This window comes from Panthera onca, chromosome D1 (genome assembly GCF_046562875.1).
Source record: "Panthera onca isolate mPanOnc1 chromosome D1, mPanOnc1 haplotype 2, whole genome shotgun sequence".
Classification (NCBI taxonomy): Eukaryota; Metazoa; Chordata; class Mammalia; order Carnivora; family Felidae; genus Panthera; species Panthera onca.
In genome coordinates this window covers 24053486-24075816 of record NC_138348.1, presented here as the reverse complement: position 1 = coordinate 24075816, position 22331 = coordinate 24053486, and positions in this window count along the sequence as shown.

The window sequence follows — 22331 nt, the reverse complement described above, 5'->3', positions numbered from 1 at the left end:
AATTTGGTAACTGCTAGCCTATATGAATAGTTGTGTTAGGTTAAAATTGAACAGTATTAAAATTTCCATCCTCAGTCACACTAGCCACATTTTCAATACTAAGTAGCCACACAATTCTAGTAGCTGCCACATTGGACAGCACGTTTGTAACATTCTAACAACATAGAGAGTTCTGTTGGAAAGTACTATGCTGGAGTTAAAAAAAAAGAAAAACAAAAGTGAAGAGCAAACAGGCATACTCCAAAGGTCCAAAGGTCAAAATTAGTTCAGTTTTAAGAAATGATTGCATAATGACTGCCAACGTAATAAATCTTCTGTAAGAAATTCCCTGAGGCTAATTTCTGGAGAATTCCCCGTAATGTCCAGAGCTGAGATTTATTGCTCTGCAGAGAAACATCTAATCATCAGATTTCATGCGCAGTGATTCCATATTCTGATAAAATCTAAGACCTTAATGTCATACTCATTGTCCACTAAAGGTCAATATTTCTACTGTAGCCATCTGCAAAGTAATATGCATCAGATACTAATTAAATTTTTATAGGTGTCCAATATCTCTAACTATTTTCTTTGGTGTTTCCCTGTCCCAGTTCACTGTCTGTAGCACTGGAAAAGTTATCTTTCTAAAAGCAGTTTGGATGACATCATTTCCCTGCTTAAAAAGCTTCAATAATTCTTACTTCCTAGGCAGTCTATATACCTTAGCAGATTTACAAAGCCCTTCTCAATATTTGCTTAGCCTATTTGTTTAGTTTCATTAGCCATTTCCTTCCTGTCTTCCCTCTGGCAACATAAGCATTCTTCATTGTGCATTTACTTCTTTTTAGCTCTCTAATCTTTTCCTAGAATGATTTTCCATCTCTTCTCTGCTCAGGATCTCCTCTTTTCTTTCCAGACACAGCTGAGACACCCCATTTGCCATTATATCCCTAGCACCTATTAAGCACTTCACTGTAATGGTCCCTAGGATTTATTACACACTTCCATAAGAGGACTGTTCCCTTCTAGTCTAAGTATTTCTGTGTGCTGCTGTCTTTCCCACTAGACTCTGAACCCTTAAAGGACAGATATCATGTGTTATCCCAGGAAGTACCTCCCCTGCTATATATCCAGCACATATAGGTATTCAGTAAATATTTATTGGCTAAATATCCTTTAATACTTGCACTATAAATTTGTCTAAATTTTACTCAGTTTAGAATATTTAGTTTAACCTAATTATTTTACAGATGGGGAAACTGACACTGAAAGACTATAGTTTTCCTCAAGGTCACATTACTAGTGGAGCTGAAGTAGCTAAGGGAAATTAGATAAGTTTCATGATGATTAAACATTTAATGTAGATAATGCCTCACTAGCTCCAGCTAAAGAAATGAAATAGAAGGGAATGATGTCTTCTAACTTATGAAGGGAAGAAAAAAGAAAATGATGTTGGATTTTGATGCACAAATCCAGGATTTTGCAGTCTGAGAGACAGACTGCTGCAATATCTGTTACTTTTCAATAGTCTGTATGAAGGGGTAGAGGTGGTAGGAAGTGGAAGCTGCTGGAAAAAGTGATGAATGCAGGAATGGTGACTAATTACTATGTAGATATCATTTTTCCAACTCATTTCTTTTTGAAACTCTTTTTAGGGTAAAGTTTTTAAAACATGGGACTAAGAATATCATCAGCCTTCGAGTGTACTACAAACCATAAAAACATAAAAGGATCAGAAAACTGGCAGTGATGACATCAGTCCATTGTTCTCCGCCAAATTATATGGGAAGGTAAGTGCACGCTTAAATAATAATTAGTATTATGTTGACTCAGGAGTTTATAATAAGGACTGTGACCATCCTGAAAACATTAATTTAAAGAGCACTTAGAGTTCATGTGAGCCAACATTTTTTTTTTCACATGAAAAAAATGAGATTTAAGAGAAGGTGAGTAACCACTTGATTCATCACATGGAATATTGATATCCAATATTTTAATATTATAATTATTTGCCATTTGATATTTTGTCAAAGAACAGTGTTTTTTTAAATTTTTAAACATTTTTAATATGTATTAAGTATTATTTATTTAATAATGTCAAAGAACAGTGTTTTTATAATTTTTAAAAATTTTTAATATTTATTTATTAAATATTATTTATTTGGCGGGGAGGGGCAGAGAGAGAGGGAAACAAAGCATCCAAAGCAGGCTTCAGGCTCTGAGCTGTCAGTACAGAACCCGACACAGGGCTTGAACCCACAAACCACGAGATCATGACCTGAGCTAAAGTCGGACGTTTAACTGAGCCACCCAGGTGCCCCAAAGTACAGTGTTAAATACATCATGGTAGAATTCCAAGTTATTTGCATCCTCTGGGACATTAGTTTCTACATTTTTCAAACTGCTGTCCATTTTGGCAATATCCCCTAAAAATAGGCCAAATACAAAATCTCCTGGGGAAAAATACAAAACAGGAAAGTCTTCATTAAGATTTACAAAAGAATGTTGAAATTATGAATTTATGAGTTATATAAATATTGAATCACCTAAAGTAATTTTGTGATGTAATGTCAGAAAAGAAAATCCAGATATTGTCATAGGGTATCTACCTGTAAGTCCCATCATAATGTGCACTGCACATTATAAGATCTCTGTTATAGACTGTTTCTTCTTCAGTACAAATAAGAGATATATACTACAGAATGATACATACTATATTTCGATTCATAGGTTATTTTTATTATTATAGTTTTTAATTGTTAGGGAAAAGTGTTAACATATACTCAGTTGACTTGGTGTTTGATTTGACTGTGCCTCTAATAAGATAAACTGAGCTCATTTCACATCAAGATGTTTCTAATCATGATTTTGATTATCGTTTCCTTAAGAATGTATTAATCTGTTCAATATATACATGTTGAATGGAATCTAGGTAGGTAGTAAAAAGTAGAAGGACCATGAAATTTGTAATCTAATAGATCTGAGTTTTATAGCTTATTCTGCAATTTATTGGCTCTGTAACCTTTAACAAGTCATAGAAGATTTTCTTAACTATAGTTGTTTTATTTGAAAGAACTTTTTTTCACAAGATTGTGGCGAGATTTAAATAATATGTTGGGTATAAAGATAATACTAGTAAATTTTCTTATTTGTCATTGCATTTCAAAGATGATCAGGAAGACATTCTGTGAACTTAAAAACTCAGTCATTAGGGGTGAGAATAAAATAATGTAAATCAGAATTCAATATCAACTCAGTACAGGCACAAGAAGTGAGCCAAATTCTAAATTATCATTGTGAAAGTTGAAAACTTTACTTGGGGATTTTCCAGCCTGGGATCTGATCTTCTATCTGGTTACAAACCCTGAAACGCTGTCTGCAGCTGGTATGCATTTTAAGACCAAACAGCTTTTATTTGTATTTGTACCTCTGGAATTCACAGATAAATAAAACATAATTATTATTAAAGAAATTGCTTATTACAGAATTTAGAAGGGACAGATAGAAATGTGTTTAGGCTGGTATTACTCCCTGGACAAGAAAATAAAGTTCAAAAAAATTAGTTTGTCTATATTTTAGTACAAGAATCCATGGCTATTTTTTTAGTTTTAGGCCAGCCAAATGTTAATTTAAAATTATATGATATTTGTTTTTCATGAGTCATGTAGTTTATTTCCACAGCTGGACGCTAACAATGCAATGAGGATAAATATAACCTAAATAAAAGGCCCCATTTTTGGCCATGATGCCTGAGTTAGCACTTGAAAATCCTCAGAAACTTCTTTTCTAAATTTTAAGAAAAAACCACAATGATTGAGAATTGTTTTATCTGCATTTTAACGCAAATATAAACCTCAGACTTACTGTGAGATTACAGTCCATTTATATGAACAATAAGGCAATATTTGAAGAAAAAACAAAATATACTTGAGTTGACCTTGAATAACAAATGACTACAAATCAAGAACATTTCTTTATAAATTTGTATCACACTTAATATTCATATATGTGGATTTTCCAGGGATGCATTCACACCAAAGATAGAAATAACACCTAATCTCTTTGGAATGTGTAACCCATATGTACTATTACAAACACCAAATTGTGGCTTTTAGTTGAACTGACCAGAAATATGTTTACCGTATGATCATCTTTTTCTTCTTAAACCTCATTGTTATGAGGAGACATATATTGCATACATAAATATTGTACACATCGCCTATTTCTCTTTGTAACCACAGTGTAAGAGGGAGACTATTTTGTATCCTCTAATTTAAAATAAGGTCAAGTAACTTCCCCATATCATATTAGTAGATGTCAGATCTGGGATTTGAACTCAAACATAGTGGCTGAAATATCTGTGTTCTTCTCTTACATATATATATGCATATATATATGAGTATATATTACTATATATATAGTAGTAACTGTATATAACTATATATATATAGTAACTACTACATATATGTGTGTGTGTGTGTGTGTGTGTAGTAACTACTATATGGTATACTATATGTATATATGGTATATGCCTATATATATTAGCTCCTTATTATAAGTTGGAGTAAATCACTTGACTTCTCTACATGTCAGTTGTGTCATTAATAAAAATGAGAAATTAATAAAAATGGCAATCAATAAAACTGGGAAGTAGTACCTTCTTCATAGAGTTCTGTCTGGCATATAATAAAACTATACAGTATGAGTGTTAGTTATTATTATGTTCTGTGTAATACCCAAAGTGAGACCTTTAACAACTCAGTTATGTGTCTTTAATATCTCTAATTCTACTCTAAATATATGTGTATGGGGGGAGGGATCTGGGAACAGCTCTAAGTAGCTAATACTGCCATATCCTTCTCTGCTATAGATGTAAGACATACAGAAAAAGTACAGAACAGATTCTCCTACCATTAATTATTCTATCAGCCACTCTAAGTCAATATAAGGGTAGTTGAAGACGCTATTAATGAGGGTTTCTTTGAAGAATTTTCTGTGAGCTGTGCCCTGTATTCCCTGGGATTCGAGACTTGCAGGTCTGACATTTGTTGGAGGTAATGGTTAATTTTATGTGCCATTTTGACTGGCCACTTGGTACCCAGATTGAACATTATGTCTGGATGTGTCTGTGAGGGTGCTTCCAGATAAAATTAGCATTTGAATCAGTAGACTCAGTAAAGTAGATTGCCCTCCCTGATATGGGTGGGCATTTTTCAATTCCTTGAGGGCCTGAATAAAACAAAAGGTGGGAGAAGGGGAAAAATTTACCCCTTTTTCCTGCCTCACTGATTGATCTGGAACATCTTTGCCTCTTATTCTCCTGCCCCCCAACTGGGATTTGTACCATGAGCCCCCCTGGTTCTGGAGTCTTTGAACTTAGACTAAATTACACCACTGCTTTTTCTGGGTCTCTAGTTTGCAGCTTCTCAGCCTCCATTGTCCCATGAGCCAGTGCCTCATGCAGATTTTGATACTGACAGTGGTTCTAGAGGAATAAAATGTTAAGGATGAGTTTTCTGAAGTGATTCTGGGGTATCTGAAATTGGCTCGCCATGCTGATTAGATTTAAGGACTCTGGTAACTCCATTTACAGTATTAAAGGGAGCACTGATAGTCCATGTTATGATCTGTTTGTAGAGATACACAAACTATCTGTATTGGATATTTCCTTCTTTCTTTTTTTTTAAGTTTATTTATTTGGGAGAGAGAGAGCAAGCATGGGGGAGGGGAAGAGAGAGAGAGTGAGAGAGAGAACCCCAAGCAGGCTCTGCACTGTTAGCACAAAGCTCCACGTGGTGCCCAATCTCACAAATTGCCACATCATGACCTGAGCTGAAATCAAAAGTCAGACGCTTAACTGACTGAGCAACCCAGGTGCCCTAGATTGGGTATTTCTTAAAAAAAAAATTTTTTTTTTACATTTATTTAGTTTTGAGACAGAGACAGAGCATGAATGGGGGAGGGTCAGAGAGAGAGGGAGACACAGAATCTGAAACAGGCTCCAGGCTCTGAGCACAGAGACCGATGTGGGGCTCGAACTCACGGACTGCGAGATCATGACCGGAGCTGAAGTTGGATGCCCAACTGACTGAGCCACCCCGGCGCCCCTAGATTGGATATTTCTAATTGACTTCTTAGAAACCAGGAGCTAGCTGACTCTCTATTTCTATATGATACTTTCAAACTTTTTTTTTTTAATTTTTTTTTTTAACATTTATTTATTTTTGAGACAGAGAGAGACAGAGCATGAATGGGGGAGGGTCACAGAGAGAGGGAGACACAGAATCTGAAACAGGCTCCAGGCTCTGAGCAGTCAGCACAGAGCCCGACGCGGGGCTCAAACCCACGGACCGTGAGATCATGACCTGAGCCGAAATCGGACACTTAACCGACCGAGCCACCCAGGCGCCCCAAACATTTTTTGAAAACTAATGAATATAATTACATTAGCTGGTTGCTCCTAATGTCACTGGACAAAGTGGTGAAAAGAGGATGAGTTCAGTGATTCGAATTCCCAGCTCTAATGCAGTAAATGACCTAGGAGCTTTTAGGTGTTCCTGAAGGAGATCCTTACGTCCTGTAGCCACTGGGCTGAAATTGCTTACAGTCCATGTAGAACCTCATCTTGTGGCGGAATTACAGCACAACTTGAACTCTCAGCCTCACAGGATATCTACTGTTAAGGTGAGGGCACTGACTGGGAAAGAATGAGATCTTGCAAGTTGGGATGGTGAAGTTTGGGAAGATCTGATGAAGCTGGGGACACTGGGCCTGTAAACTCTGATGAGTCTTCTTTACCAGTGGAAGAGGCTTTTCTATCCCTGATGGAAGCATCCATTGGAAAAAATATATATAAGTAAAAGGGTGGCTCTACTTGGTAGAGCCAAAAGAGAAAAAGAAAGAAGGGGTTGAGGAGGGGAAAAGAGTGAAGAGAAAGAGAGAGAGAGAAATAAATAGGTTGGAAGAGCAGTCTACATCTCTATAAAGCATGAAACAAGAGTATCATTTTTTCTTAATTTTTTTAATGTTTATTTATTTTTGAGAGAGAGACAGAGCATGAACAGGGGAGGGGCAGAGAGAGAGGGAGACACAGATTCTGAAACAGGCTCCAGTCTCTGAGCTGTCAGCACAGAGCCCTACGCGGGGCTCGAACTCACGGACCGCGAGATCATGACCTGAGCCGAAGTCGGACGCTTAACCAACTGAGCCATCCAGGCGCCCCAAAAGTATCATTTTTGTAGTAAGACATGGATTTTATAAAAGGGGATCAGCCTGGAGTCATTTTAAAAAGAAATCCATCCCAAAAGACCACTTATAATGATGTGGTGATAAATTGATTCTTTGAAAAATAAGAAAAAGAATACTAATTTCTATTATTTTCCAATCTCTGTGGTCTAAATAATCCCACCATAGCCAATTTTAAGATACCAATATATGTCATATATATTGGGAGACATAGCATAGAGGAGGTAAGCATACACTCAGCTCTCTAGCCAATATGAGCTAGATCCACCACAGCCCTGAAAGAGCCAACCATTGCAAATGTGAGGGGAGATTTGAACAGCAGCCCACCAGTGAAGACATTACCTTCATCAAAGGAATTGCTATTGGAGACCACTCCTGGGGACCTCAGACAAACTATGAAAAGACCCCCAATTATGCATCCACCTTATCCAGATGGCACCAAAACTAGGCTACAATTGTAGTCTAATCAAGGATCTCCCGTCCTCACCCATCTTCTTGTTCAACTGGAACTCTGATGGGTCACAAACAGTGACTGGGGAGTAGGTAGAGGAGATCCAGAGAGGACATGAAAATTGACTATTACCTCTGACCCCCTCCCCACCTGTTGATTTTCCATCCTGTAGAAAGGACACAATGTTGGAGGCAGGGCGGGAAAACTCTGTGTTGGATAGAGAATCAAGTTTTATTTTCTACCAGGGGTGGACATTTTAATTACTAACGAACTAAGCAGTGACAAGAAAAGCTATGAGAACTGTCTGGGATTTCATCTAGGGAAGTTATAAGACAAAATAAAGTTTGTTTTTGATTGCACCTGCCAAATCAGTTATATCTCCACTGTATCTTCTGTGCCTGATCAATGCCACATGAGATTACGTTCAGAGTTCTGGCTTGTTTCTGCTCCCATTTGTAGATAATATGATTCCTTTTAATAATGAAGAATTACAGAGAGGGAGGCAAATCAAATTAGGACTGTGATTTATGTAAATGTGTCAAATGAAGAGAGCTTGTCTATGGGAAAGAAGGGACATCTATATGAATGTATGTAATCATATTTGCTCTCAAATTGCTCTGTAAAGCTTCTATCCTATTTGTATACCTCCATCCCAGTTTGTGTGAGAAATTACAGATACCTACCTGTTTATAGAATAAAGTATTTTCTAGAAAAATTTTGCATGTATTCTATTTGATGACACTATATTCAGAAGACATAGAAAGGGATTTGATTGGATGACAAGAGTGTCTTGTGAAACCTCGGGTATTTATACATAAAATCACATGCACATGAAGATTCTCAGCAGAGCCAGCATGTCTGTAATACTATCCCTTCAAGGTATAAAAATCCAAGCTATATTCCCAGTTCTGCCACAGCTGCCACATGATTTAGGCAACTCTCTTAACTGCTCTGAGCTCTCTACATAAAATGTTCCCTACTTTGAGAATTTCAGTTTATACACCAGTGCTCTCTAAAGGCCTTCTACAAATGTTGCTGTAAATCGTTTCATCATATCTAGTCTTATCATTAGAGCCTATACCAAATGATCATAGGTTTAATTCTTCAATCAGCTGGATACCTGCTCACCTTCAAACATAATTAGAATACTTGTATTCTTAGGTCTCCGATAATTGACTTGCAATATTTATTTATTTATTTATTTGTTTGTTTATTTATTTATTTATTTTTTACAGTTTACTTATTTACTTTGAGGGAGACAGAGAGAGCATAAGCGGGGAAGGCAGAGAGAACAGAAGAGAGGGAGAATCTCAAGCAGGCTCCCTGAGGTCAGTGCACAGAGCCCGATGCAGGTCTCAAACTCATGAAACCATGAGATCATGACATTAGCCGAAATCAAGAGTTTGACGCTTAACCCACTGAGCCACCAATGTGTCCCTGACTTGCAGCATTTAGTGCTTATATTTATATAACTGGAAAGGGACTATAATATGCATAAAAGTAATTATTTTTGAGTCTTAAAAAAAAGTAACCAACTTTGAAAGTGTTAAAGGCAATGAGGTGTTTGTATCTCTACAGTTGCACCCAACCAGTTTCATTTCTTTGTTTCTTCCTTATTTTTTTTGTCACTGAAATTATTGTTTTCAAATATTGATCATCAGAATTGACCTGTTGTTTTGATGTTATAAAAGTACAATCTATGTTACTCTAAGGGGGACTGTTTCCTATTAAGGACCATTGATCCACAGAAAATAAATCAACTGAAGGCTGCACAAGTATAAATATAGTTTATAAATAATCCATTTCTCTTCTTCTAAATTAAAAAAAAATAAATGAAATGGTTATTTATAACCAAAACATATATCATCTCTAAAATATGTTATTTTAATAGCATGACAGTTAAAAGAAAGAAGTGTAAAAGAAAATAACTAGAGACAGAAAAAGAAAAATAAATTAACATATATGCCAAAGAACCCTACACAAAGGTCAGATGAGGGAATCCTGTATCTATACATAAATGTGAAGGGAAAAAAGAGAATTGCAGATACCAACATGCACACGCAGTTTGGTGTGTGTGTGTGGGGGGGGTGGGTGTGTGTACCCACATTATGAGAGAGTATAAGAAAGGAGAAATAGATTTCTATATAGCAACATCATTTCCTAGAATAATAGCTCTTTACTACAGTTCTTATTAAATGCATGTTTTATTCTCATTCTTACAGGAATAATAATAATAATAATAATAATAATAATATAATAATAATAATAATAATAATAATAATAAAAGACTATTTCTTTACCCATGTGTTGTATTGTGGACTTTATTAAATTAAATTTTAGGCTAACATCCCCCAGCTGTCACCTGCACTTGAGAAGTAAGCCAAATTTGAATTCTGTTATCAAATGTGCCTCTTCATGCCTTTAAAGCAGTTCTGGGAGTAACAGTATAACAATTGAAAACATTTCTTAAGTAAAAATGCTTTCACACATATTTTCTTTTGGATAGTTGGTTTCTCCCAATTACCATGTTTAAGAAACTATACTGGTACATGATCATTACACACTGACATTTTCTGTGGACAAGCATCTGAAGTTACAAGTTTACAAGTCAAATTTATTTACAGAGACAGGAAAGAATTTGAAGTTTGGGTTTAGGCACATACAGCCTAAAACTCAAGCTCTGTCACTTACTAAACATTTAATTTTAAATAGACTTCTTAAGTAATCTGATTTATTTTCCTGTCTTTAAACTGAAGATAATGACATAATTTCAAGTGGGTCATTGTGAGGATTAGAGCTGATATATGTAAAATTCCTGCAATTTACGGGTGCTCTCTAAAAAGTAGTAGTAACACTTTACATTGTTATAGTTTGCATAAAATGGAACACAGGAATATTTTTTTCATTTTCATCTTTTGAAAATTATTAATATGAGTGCTTTTCTATTTATCTCTAGTTTATATTTAATTGTATGTGAATACATATGTATATGTTATATAACTAACATATATATGTTCTAATTATATGTAAGTAGAATATGTAATATACTCACTATATTACTTAGCAACTACTGGTAAGAGACATTTTTAAGATATTGTAAGTGTTAGTTTACTATTCCTTTCTAGGGGTGCCTGGGTGACTCAGTCGGTTGAGCGTCCGGCTTCGACTCAGGTCATGATCTCACCGTTAGTGAGTTTGAGCCCTGCGTCAGGCTCTCTGCTGACAGCTCAGAGCCTGAAGCCTGCTTCGGATTCTGTGTCTCTCTCTCTCTGCCCCTCCCCAACTCATGTTCTGTCTCTCTCTCAAAAATAAATAAACATTAAAAAAATACTATTCCTTTCTAAACATTATATACAATTAAATTTCTGGGTATTGGATGATACTTCATGAATTTATTATTGGTCTTTGACTAGAATGTATCATCAGAATCTCTAGCAAGACAAAACCACATATTACACTTTAGTTTTATTTTTTAATTATCTTAGTAATTTTTTCTATCTGTTCTTAAATTTCCAAACTATATATTACGTATATTTTCCTCTATGTAAGTTAAGCAATAATATAATTTCATGTTTCATTCAAGTGGATTTTATTGCATTTATATTTCTTATTTTTAGAGAAAATGTTTTCATGTAAAATAGGAATATCTAAATATCTTACCAGGTTTCTTACTGCTTTCTTTTCACCTGTGTAAGAGGACACTTGGTTGCAATTAAATGCTGTCTATACTCTTTCTCAGCTTTATATTTATCCTGTTTCAAGAAAAGAAACATCACTTTATTAGAACCTGATGTAAGGAGAGTATTGTCACTGTGGTGTTTGCACTACAGTGGCAGGAAATCTAATTCAATCATTTATGTCTAAACTAAGTATGAATATTCAGTCATACTTGTGTATGTACACAAATTTATAAATAGTCCACTCTTCAGCCATGGTACCAAGAATAGTTGGGCAGGAGCAAAGGTTTATGAAATCTGAGTTTAATTAATTTTATAATCTATTCAATTATGTTTATTTTTTAGTGGGAGAGCTTCCCTGAAATCTCCTGTTAAGTTTGTTTTTTTTTTTTTTTTTTTTTTTTTTTTTTTTCTCCTGTTAAGTTAATGTTAAAATGCACTTACTCTCAGGGTGCCTGGCTTAGTTCGTTAAGTGTCAGACTCTTGATTTCAGCTCAGGTCATGATCTCAGAGTGTGTGAGTTCAAGCCCCACATAGGGCTCTGCACTGAGAGTGTGGAGCCTACTTGGGATTCTCTGTCTCTTTGCCCCTCTCCCACTCATGCTCTCTCAAAATACAAATAAATAAACTTAAAAAAAAAAAAAAACCTAAAATAGGGGCGCTTGGGTGACTCAGTTGGTTAAGCATCTGACTCTTGATTTCAGCTCAGGTCATGATCGCTCCCTTCATGAGATTGAGCCTCATGTCACGCTGTGCACTGCCATTCTCTCTCTCCCTCCCTCTCCCCCCCGCTCCTCCCCTGTACTCTCTCTCTCTCTCAAAAACATAAAAAAAAAATAAAAAATAAAATAAAATAAAATAAAATAAAATGTACCTATTCCCCCCAAAGACATACCTGCTGATGGAAGAATTAATTTTCCATATGTAATTGGGAATGTACTGTGTTTATGCATGGTTAATTCCATACATTAAGAAATGTCCCCAGCAAAACATGCCTCTTCTCCTTTTATCTTAAATATTTGGGCAGTTTGGCACCATTTATTTTATACTAATGGGGATTTGCAAATTTCATTACAGTAACATTTTGAAACCATTGTAATATCCATTTTCCCAGCCTCTAGCACCAAATTTTGATTCAGTCTGCTTGTTCAAATAAAACAAGCTATAGATCTTTTGAAACAGATGGTGCAGATTCTTATTCTGAAACAAGAAAGCAAAATTGCTGCATTTCAGAAATAATGCAATGTTTTTACATTAGATAAAACAAAGATGCAAATGTTTCTTAATGGGATGTACTATTCAATAAAAAGCTAATCCAGATACCAAGTATTGTACTTTGTGTCATACAGGGAAACTTACCATCACCTTCAAAAATCTCAAAATGTTAGTTCTCAATTTTGAGTATTAAATTCATAGCTATTTTTTTGCTAAATAAAACAGTATTTATAGTATTTATTATTTCCATATTATATATCAGGAATTATGCTCCTTGTAAATATACTATCTTAGTTTGCTCAAGTTGCCATCACAAAATATCACAGAGTAAGTAGCCTAAGCAACAGAAGTGTACTTTCTTGCCATTCTGGAGACTGGAAAGTTCAAGATCAAGGTCCAGAAGGATTTGGTTTCTAAGGAAAGCGGTCTTCTCAGCTTATAGACGACCACCTTCTGCAGTGTAGTCAAATGGGCTTTTCTCATGCATTGGCATAGAGTAGAGACAGAGAGAAGACGAGTTGGAAGAGAGTTTGCTAGCTCTCTGGTGTCTCTTTTTACAAGGACAGCAATCTTATCTGATTAGGGCCCCACCCTTATGACCTCATTTCACCTTAATTACTTCCTAAAGGCTCTGTCTCCGTATCCAGTAAGATTAAGGGTTAAAGCTTCAACATAGTTATTTTAAGGGGACACAAACCGTGTCTATAACATAAACCAGATGATATAGAACCAAGTAGTGTAGCTAAAAGCAAAAGCTTTCAAATCAGAAAGACAGTTCAAATCATGGCGCTTCCACTGGTCTATGACTTTGGCAAAGGTACCATTATTATCTTCTATGTCGTTATCTTATCTGAATCACAGAATTGTTCTAGGTGATTAGCAAAATTCATGGAAACATAACTCCACAAGACTTCCATCTTCTGATTCCACAAGTAAGGAGCTTGGACATTTCCACTCTTTCCTAACAAGTAAAACATCAAAGAGAATGAAAAATCAACAACTCTTCTTAAATTTGTAAGAGAGGGAAGGACACAAGACAGTTTCCCTCAAGATTGAAAGGACAAACAGGCAAATACAGGGAGTCATGGCTTATAGGAGCAGAGACTCAAAAGCAAAAACCTCTATGAAAACCAGTGACAAATTAGGAAAACCTGATATGTAAAAGTTACTAGGCTTATTTGGATAAGTCTGAGAGTTAAAAACTCCAGAGGGACACAGTTAAGGGCGTGGGGTGGTTATCTCTAGGAGTTTGGGCAAGTTCTGGCAGTAAATATTGGAGAAAAATCCCCTCCTGCTTCCATAGGGGGAGAGGGAAAAGGAATCATTATGAAATACACCAGAGAACTCTGTTCTTCTCAATAAACCTGCTCTAAGGGGGGGCGCCTGGGTGGCTCAGTCGGTTAAGCGGCCGACTTCGGCTCAGGTCATGATCTCGCAGTCTGTGGGTTCGAGCCCCGCGTCAGGCTCCGTGCTGACAGCTCAGAGCCTGGAGCCTGTTTCGGATTCTGTGTCTCCCTCTCTCTGACCCTCCCCTGTTCATGCTCTGTCTCTCTCGGTCTCAAAAAAATAAATAAACATTAAAAAAAATTTTTTAAAAAAACAAAACAAAAAACCTGCTCTAAGGGAAAACTACTTAACAAGAGCTTAACCTGTGGGGATGTAATGAGGACCTAACTGACCTGGGGGAAAGGCAGTACCAAACTCAAGCCAGTTTTAGCTTTTCACATGACAGAAGGGAAAAATCCAACTCTATCCCACTCTATCATACTGTCCCAGAAAAGAACTGAGGAACACCTGTGAGGTTCACAGTCCAGAAGCATAAGCTCTCTAAAAGAGATTTGACCATAGGACCACAGAACACTTCTACTCCCCTTACACTTCACCACCACATTACTAACAGCCTATTTACAGTGGTTCTTTTTATTAAGTGTGTCATATCTGGCTATTGAGAAAATAATTCATTAATTAAAAATAAAAATCCCACAAGAAACAGAAGGCATACCAAAAGGCAGAAAACACAATTTGAAGGGACAGAGTAAGTATCTGATCCAGACATGACAGAGATGTTGAAATGATCAGACGGGGAATTTAAAACAAATACTATTAATGTCTAAATATTCTAAAGGATAAGGTAGCATGCAAAAACAGATGGACAGTTTAAGCAGAGAAATGTAAATCCAAAAATAGAACAACAAATGGTGGAGATGAAAAACTCTGCAACAGAAGTGAATGCTTTTAATGGGCTTATAAGCTGAAGACACAGCTAACGAAAGAATTTCTGAGATAGAGGATGTTTCAATATGAACCTCAAAAACTGAAAAACAAAAAAACAAAGACTGAAAAAGGAATACAGAACAAAATATCCAAGGACTGTGAGACAACCATGAAAGGTTAATTTAACACATAGTTGGAATACTAGAAGGAGAAGAAAGAGGAAAAAAAGGATCAGAAGAAATAATAATGACTGAGAATTTCTCCAAATTAATGTCAGACACCAAATTATAGATCCAGGAAGCTCAAAAATCACCAAACAGGCAAATGCAAACAAAACAAAACAAAACAAAACAAAACAAACAAACAAACCAACACCTATGCATATCATTTTCAAAATACAACTAAATCAAAGATAAAGAAGCCCTGAAAGGAGCCAGAGCGAAAAACACCTTACCTATCTATAGAGGATCAAATAGAAGAATTGCATCAGCTTCTCCTCAGAAACCATGCAAGCAAGAAGAGAGTGGAGTGAAATGTTTAAAATGTAAAGAGAAAAACTACACACACTTAGAATTTTCAATCTTGTGAAAATTTCCTTCAAACATGAAGCAGAAATAAAGACTTTCCCAGCCAAACAAAAACTGAAGTAATTTGTTGCCAGTAGACATGCCTTGCAGGAAATGTTAAAAGAAGTTCTTCAGTGAGAAGAAAAACAAAAATAAAAACAAAAAACCAAAAAATAGGTCAGCAACTCAGATCTATATAGGGGCCCCTGTGTGGCTTAGTCAGTTAAGCACTGGACTCTTAATTTTGGCTCAGATCATGATCTCACAATTGTGAGATCAAGCCTCACATCAGGCTCTGTGGTACATATGGAACCTACTATAGATTTTCTCTCTCCCTCTCCCCACCCAACTCACGCACATGCATGTGTGCTCTCTCTCTCTCTCAAAAAGAAATAAATAAACAAACAAACAAACAAAAAAGTAAAACACCCTCAGACCTTCATAAATAAGAGTATCAAAGAAAGAATAAGTGAAGGTAAAATAAAAACTTTTTTTTTTCTTATTCTTAATTAAACTAACAGGTAACAGTTCACCCAGCAATGATACAGGGAACAGGCAGGAGGAATTAGGATAGTTTGTTATTACAACATACACTAAGTGGTATTGTTTGCAAGTGGACTTTGATTAGCTGTAGATGTATATTGCAAACTCTAGAGCAACAAGTAAAAAAATGTGAAAAAAAAGTATAACTAATATACTAAGAAAAAATGGAATCACATAAAATGTTCAGCTAAAATCACAAAAGACAGAAAAAGTGGAAGACAAAGATAACAAAGACAAGAAACTTAAAAAAATAATAAATATGGTAGATATTCAACTAAACAATCCAACCAAAATGATAACCATGATTATTATGATTCATTAATATAATCATCAAGAGATTTGCAGATGCTTTAAAAGATAAGTCAACAAACTCTCATGTCTACATAGAAGTTAAATGATGAGCTTTTATAATAAGCAGGAAAAAATAATATAGAAAAAGGAAACTGAAATACATTAAGAGACAAGTATGTTTTTGGAGTAGTACTTTATATTTTAAGTAGTATCCATATAGCAAATTAAATGTAGGCTCCCAATGGTAAAGAACAGACTTTGTTATATTCATTTAAAACCTATAATCAGGGCACCTGGGTGGCCCAGTCAGTTAAGCATCTGACCTTTGGTTTTGGCTCAGGTCATGATCCATGGTTCATGAGATCGAGCCCCGCATCAGGCTCTGTGCTGACAGCACGGAGCCTGCTTGGGATTCTCTCTCCCTGTCTCTCTCTTTTCCCCTCCCCTGGTCAAAATAAATAAATAAACCTTATTTATTTATCTCTCTCTCAAAATAAATAAACTTTTAAAATAAATAAATAAAACTTATAATCAAATTATGCTGTCTCAGTCCTCCATTCGTTGTATTGGTAGGAAATAAAATCCTATTAATGTTGAAGTATCTCTTGTGACCCACATGATCATATAATATTTCAAGCTTATATGGGTTTGAAGATGCCTCTGGTGCCCCATGTCACATTGCTCCAGCTCACCTGTTATTACAGCCACAGATGTGGTGGATAGTTATGTGGAATTTCAGATGAGTGTTAATGCTGACAGTATCCCACAGGATACGTATGCTATGTCTCTATCCAGTTTTTTACCCAGGACCTAGGAGTTTCTCCCACATCTCAGAAGTCCATTTATAATGAGATACTAAATACAGAAAGCAACAAGTTACTGTAAGAGTATATTACCATTCATACACATACACACATGCTCACATGTATATATATATATATATATATATATATACACACATGTATATATATATATGTGTATATATATATATATACACGTGTATATATATATGTATATATATACATGTATATATATATACATGTATATATATGTATATATATACATGTATATATATATACATGTATATATATATATATGTATGTATACATAAAGTAATTTCTTATTTTTTGGGTTAGTCATTGTTATGGGTTGAATATATACCCCAAAATTCACATGTTAAAATCCTCCAAAACCACAGAAAAAGGGAGATAATAAAGATTAGAGCAGAAATCAATGATATCAAAAACAAAACCAAAAAACAAAATGGATCAATGAAGCTAGAAGCTGATTCTTTGAAAGAATTAATAAAATTGATAACCCCCTAGCCATATTAATCAAAATGAAAAAGGAAATGACCCACATAAATAAAATCTCAAACGGTAAAGGAGGGATCACAACCAACACTGCAGAAATACAAACAATAATAAAAGAATATTTTGAGCAATTATATGTCAACAAATTGGGCAATCTGGAAGAAATGGATTAATTCCTAGAAACATATAAACTCCCAAAACTGAAACATGAAGAAGTACAAAATTTGAACAGACCCATAACAAGTAAAGAAATTAAATCAAGGGGTTGCCTGGGTGGCTCAGTTGGTTAACCTTCCGACTTTGGGTCAGGTCATGATCTCAGGGTTTGTGGGTTCAAGTCCCACTTCAGGGATCTGTGATGCAGCTTGGAGCCTGGAACCTGTTTTGGATTCTGTGTCTTCCTCTCTCTCTTCCCCTCCCCTGCTCACTCTCTGTCTCTCTCTCAAAAATAAACATTAAAAAAATTAAAAAAAATTAAATCAGTAATCAAAAATTTTCCAACAAACAAGAAGTCAGGACTGGGTGTCTTCCCAGGGGAATTCTATCAAACTATAAAGAGTTAATACTTATTCTTTTGAAGCTGTTCCAAAAAATAGAAATGGAAGGAAAAATTCTAAACTCATTCTTTAAGGCCAACATTATCCTGATTCCAAAAATAGACAACGACCCCACTAAAAAGGAGAATTACAGACAAATATCTCTGATGAACATGGATGCAAAAATTCTCCACAAGATACTAACAAATCACATCCAACAGTACATTGAAAGAATTATTCACCATGATCAAGTGGGATTTATTCCTGGGCTTCAGAGTTGGTTCAATATCCACAAATCAATCAATGTGATATATGACATTAATACAAGAAAAGAACCACATTATTCTTTCAATAGACTCAGAAAAAGCATTTGACAGAACACAGCATTCCTTCTTGATAAAATCCTCGAGAAAATAGAGATAGAAGGACATCCCTCAACATTATAATGTCCATATATGAAAAACCCACAGCTAATATCATTCTCAATAGGGAAAAAACTGAGAGCTTTTCCCCTAAGGTCAGGAACACAACAGAGATGTCCACTCTCACTACTGTTGTTCAACAGGTACTGGAAGTCCTGGCCTCAGCAATCAGACAACAAAAATATATAAAAGACATCCACATAAGAAAGGGAGAAGTCCAACACTCACTGTTTACAGACAACACGATACTTTATGTGGAGAACACAAAATACTCCATCAACTGCTGGAACTGATCCATGAATTCAGCAATGTCTCAGGATATAAAATCAATATGCAGAAATCAGCTGCATATCTATACACCAATAATGAAGCATCAGCAGGAGAAATCGAGGAATGGATCCCATTTACAATTGCACCAAAACCACAAAATACCTAGGAATAAACCTAACCAAAGAAGTAAAAGACCTGTGTGCTGAAAACTGTAGAAACTTAATGAAATATATTGAAGACACAAAGAAATGGAAAAATATTTCACGCTCATGGATTGAAAGAACAAACCTTGTTAAAATGTCTATACTAACTAAAGCAGTCTATACATTCAGTTCAATCCCTGTCAACATTACACCTGCGTTTTTCTCAGAGCTAGAACAAATAATTTTAAAATTTGAATGGAACCAGAAAGGACCCTGAATAGCCAAAATAATGGTGGATAGTCATAGCTAAAGGCATCACAATTCTGGACTTCAAGCTGGATTACACAGCTGTAATTATGAAGACAGTATGGTACTGGCACAAAAACAGACACATAGATCAATGGAACAGAATAGAGAACCTAGATATGGACTCACAAATGTATGGCCAACTAATCTTTGACAAAGCAGAAGAAAATATCTAATGGAAAAAAAAATGTTTCTCCAGCAAATGGTATCGGGAAAACCGGACAGTGACACACAAAAGAAACTGGACAATTTTTTTATACCATACACAAAAGTCAGCTCAAAATGGATGAAAGACCTAAATGTAAGATAAACAAACGAACAAAAACCCATCAAAATCCTAGAGGAGAAAACAGGCAACAACCACTTTGACCATGGCCACACCAACTTCTTACTCAACATGTCTCCAGAGGAAAGGGAAACAAAGCAAAATTGAACTATCAGAACCTCATAAAGTTAAAAAGCTTCTGCATAGGAAAGGAAACAATCAACAAAACTAAAAGGCAACTGACAGCATGGGAGAAGATATTTGCAAATGACACTGGCTAAAGGGTTAGTATCCAAAATCTATGAAGAACTTACCAAACTCAACACCCAAACAACAAATAATCCAGTGAAGAAATGGGCACAAAACATGAACAGACGCTTTTACAAAGACACATCCAGATGGCTAACAGACACATGAACAGATGCTCAACATCACTCGTCATCAAGGAAATACAAATCAAAACCATGACCAGGTACCACCTTACCCCCTGTCAGAATGGTTAAAACCAACAACTCAGGAAACAACAGATGTTGGCAAGGATGTGGAGAAAGGGGAAATCTTTTATGCTCTTTGTGGGAATGCAAACTAGTGCAGCCACTCGAGAAAACAGTAAGGAGGTTCTTCAAAAAATTAAAAATAGATCTACCCTATGACCCAGCAATTGCACCACTAGGTATTTATCCAAAGGATACAAAAATGCTAATTGAATGGGCACATGCACTCAATGTTTCTAGTAGCACTATTAACAATAGCCAAATTATGGAAAGAACCCAAATGTCCATTGACTAATGAATAGGTAAAGAACATGTGGTATATATATACAATGGAATATTACCAGTGATCAAAAAGAATGAAATCTTGCCATTTGCAACAATGTGGGTGGAACTAGAATGTATTATGCTAAGTGAAATAAGTCAGAGAAAGACAAATATGTTATTTCACTGATGTGAAATTTAAGAAAAAAAATAGGTGAACATAGGGAAGGGAAGGAAAAGTAAGATAAAAACAGAGAGGAGGCAAACCATAAAAGACTAAAATACAGAGAACAACTGAGGGTTGCCGGAGGGGTATTGGGTTGGGGGATAGGCTAAATGAGTGATGGGCATTACTGAGGGCACTTACTGGGATGAGCATAGGGTGTTATATATAAACTATGAATCACTAAATTCTACTCCTGAAATCATTATTACACTATATGTTAACAACTTCAATTTAAATTAAAAAAATAAAAGAAACCCTATCCCCCAATGTATTAGGACTTCCAGCCTCCAGAACTATGAGAAATAAACCTTAGCTGGGAATATGTGCATGGTGCAGTTAAATTTGCAGGGGGGGGGGGGGGAGGGTATGTACATGCATTTGTCCATGAATGACCTCAAAACACCACAAATATTAATTTTCTAGCAGGTGAAATTTGAAAATGTGGAATTCATGAATAATGAGCAATTATATGGTCATATTTAGACATATTTTAACTTACAACTATAACAAATAAGTTTCTCTATCCACAGATATTATTCCATCCTCTCAATATATGTCATCCAGATCAATTGGGGGAAAAAAAAACCAAATAATTGACCTCTTTATGTCATAGAAATAAATTGAAAATAGCTATCTTTGTTCCTTGTGGAATTATACTATATGGGGAAATGATTTTTCAACTGCCATGTACTATATATCTAAACAATCAGAGGAATGTTAGAATCCTAGGTAGGTTTTATAGTGGTTCACTCTAAAACATCATTGCCTTTTATAAAAAGCAATTATGAATAGATTTTGTTGCTATACTAGTGTCTCCTTTAACACAATCTGATTTTAAGATATATGAACCTTTTTTATTTGTACTTAATTTAGCCACTATGTGAAACCAAAGTTTGTGTAACAAGATCTTACTGTGTTGGTAAGACATCTTCAAAGCATTTTTACATCAATGTATCTCTTTCTTCCTTTTCACTCCCACATTCCTTTGACAATCTACTGTCCACTGAGATTAAAGTCTCTAGACAAGTTTACTTAGAAGAGCAAAGGATGAATAGAAATAGTAACTTCATATAGAGATCATTTGCAGGCTCACCAACTCCATTTCTTCTATTTTCTCATGCAGGAAATATATTTGAATTGTTAGACTATGAAGGCCCTGATTTTTTTAACTTTAATATGGAAATGAATTTCTGACTCGAGAAAATGCTGTCAATTTTTAAATTTATTTGGCTTCTTCCATATACATTCCTGTGAATCCTTCATATTTCTGTTTAGTCCCTTGTGGAAATATATTATTTATATTGAACTAGGAACTGACACTATACTACAACTCTTTCTCCAAATCACTTAATTTTAAAAGATGGAGTAAAGGAAAGACATGTTTACTTGAAAGACCGGTTTTTTGAGCTAAGCATTTACCTTTTGCCTGTGTATATTTTCTTTGCTTTCACCCCTGAAGCAAAATGAGAAAGAGAAAAAAGTACTACAGAAAAGACTTATTGCTCTATCTGGCATTTTTGCTGCAATTTAGACAAATAGTGGAAACTTAAAATTATAAAGATCAAAATATCTAAGTTCCTGTCTGAAGAGGCTCCATGAACTATTTAGTGCAGTGAGCTTAGAGGAAATGAAGAATTGCTTAATATTCCCTTTCGTATTAGAGAATGCCATGGCCCTATAGAGAAAATTGTTCCATAGACTGAAATTTTTCTATCACTATTTATTATCAGTATCTCCCTGGGGAAAAAAATTCTGATCAGCTATAAAATAAAGGTGGATGACTGGTGAGGTTAGATAATGTAAGGTGTTAGAACGGCCAAGACTTTACCCATTATCTCATTTCCCCAAATCTGTCTACAAATAATGACCTATTCTTCACAGAGCAGAGTAACTAAATTCTGAAATTCTTCCATA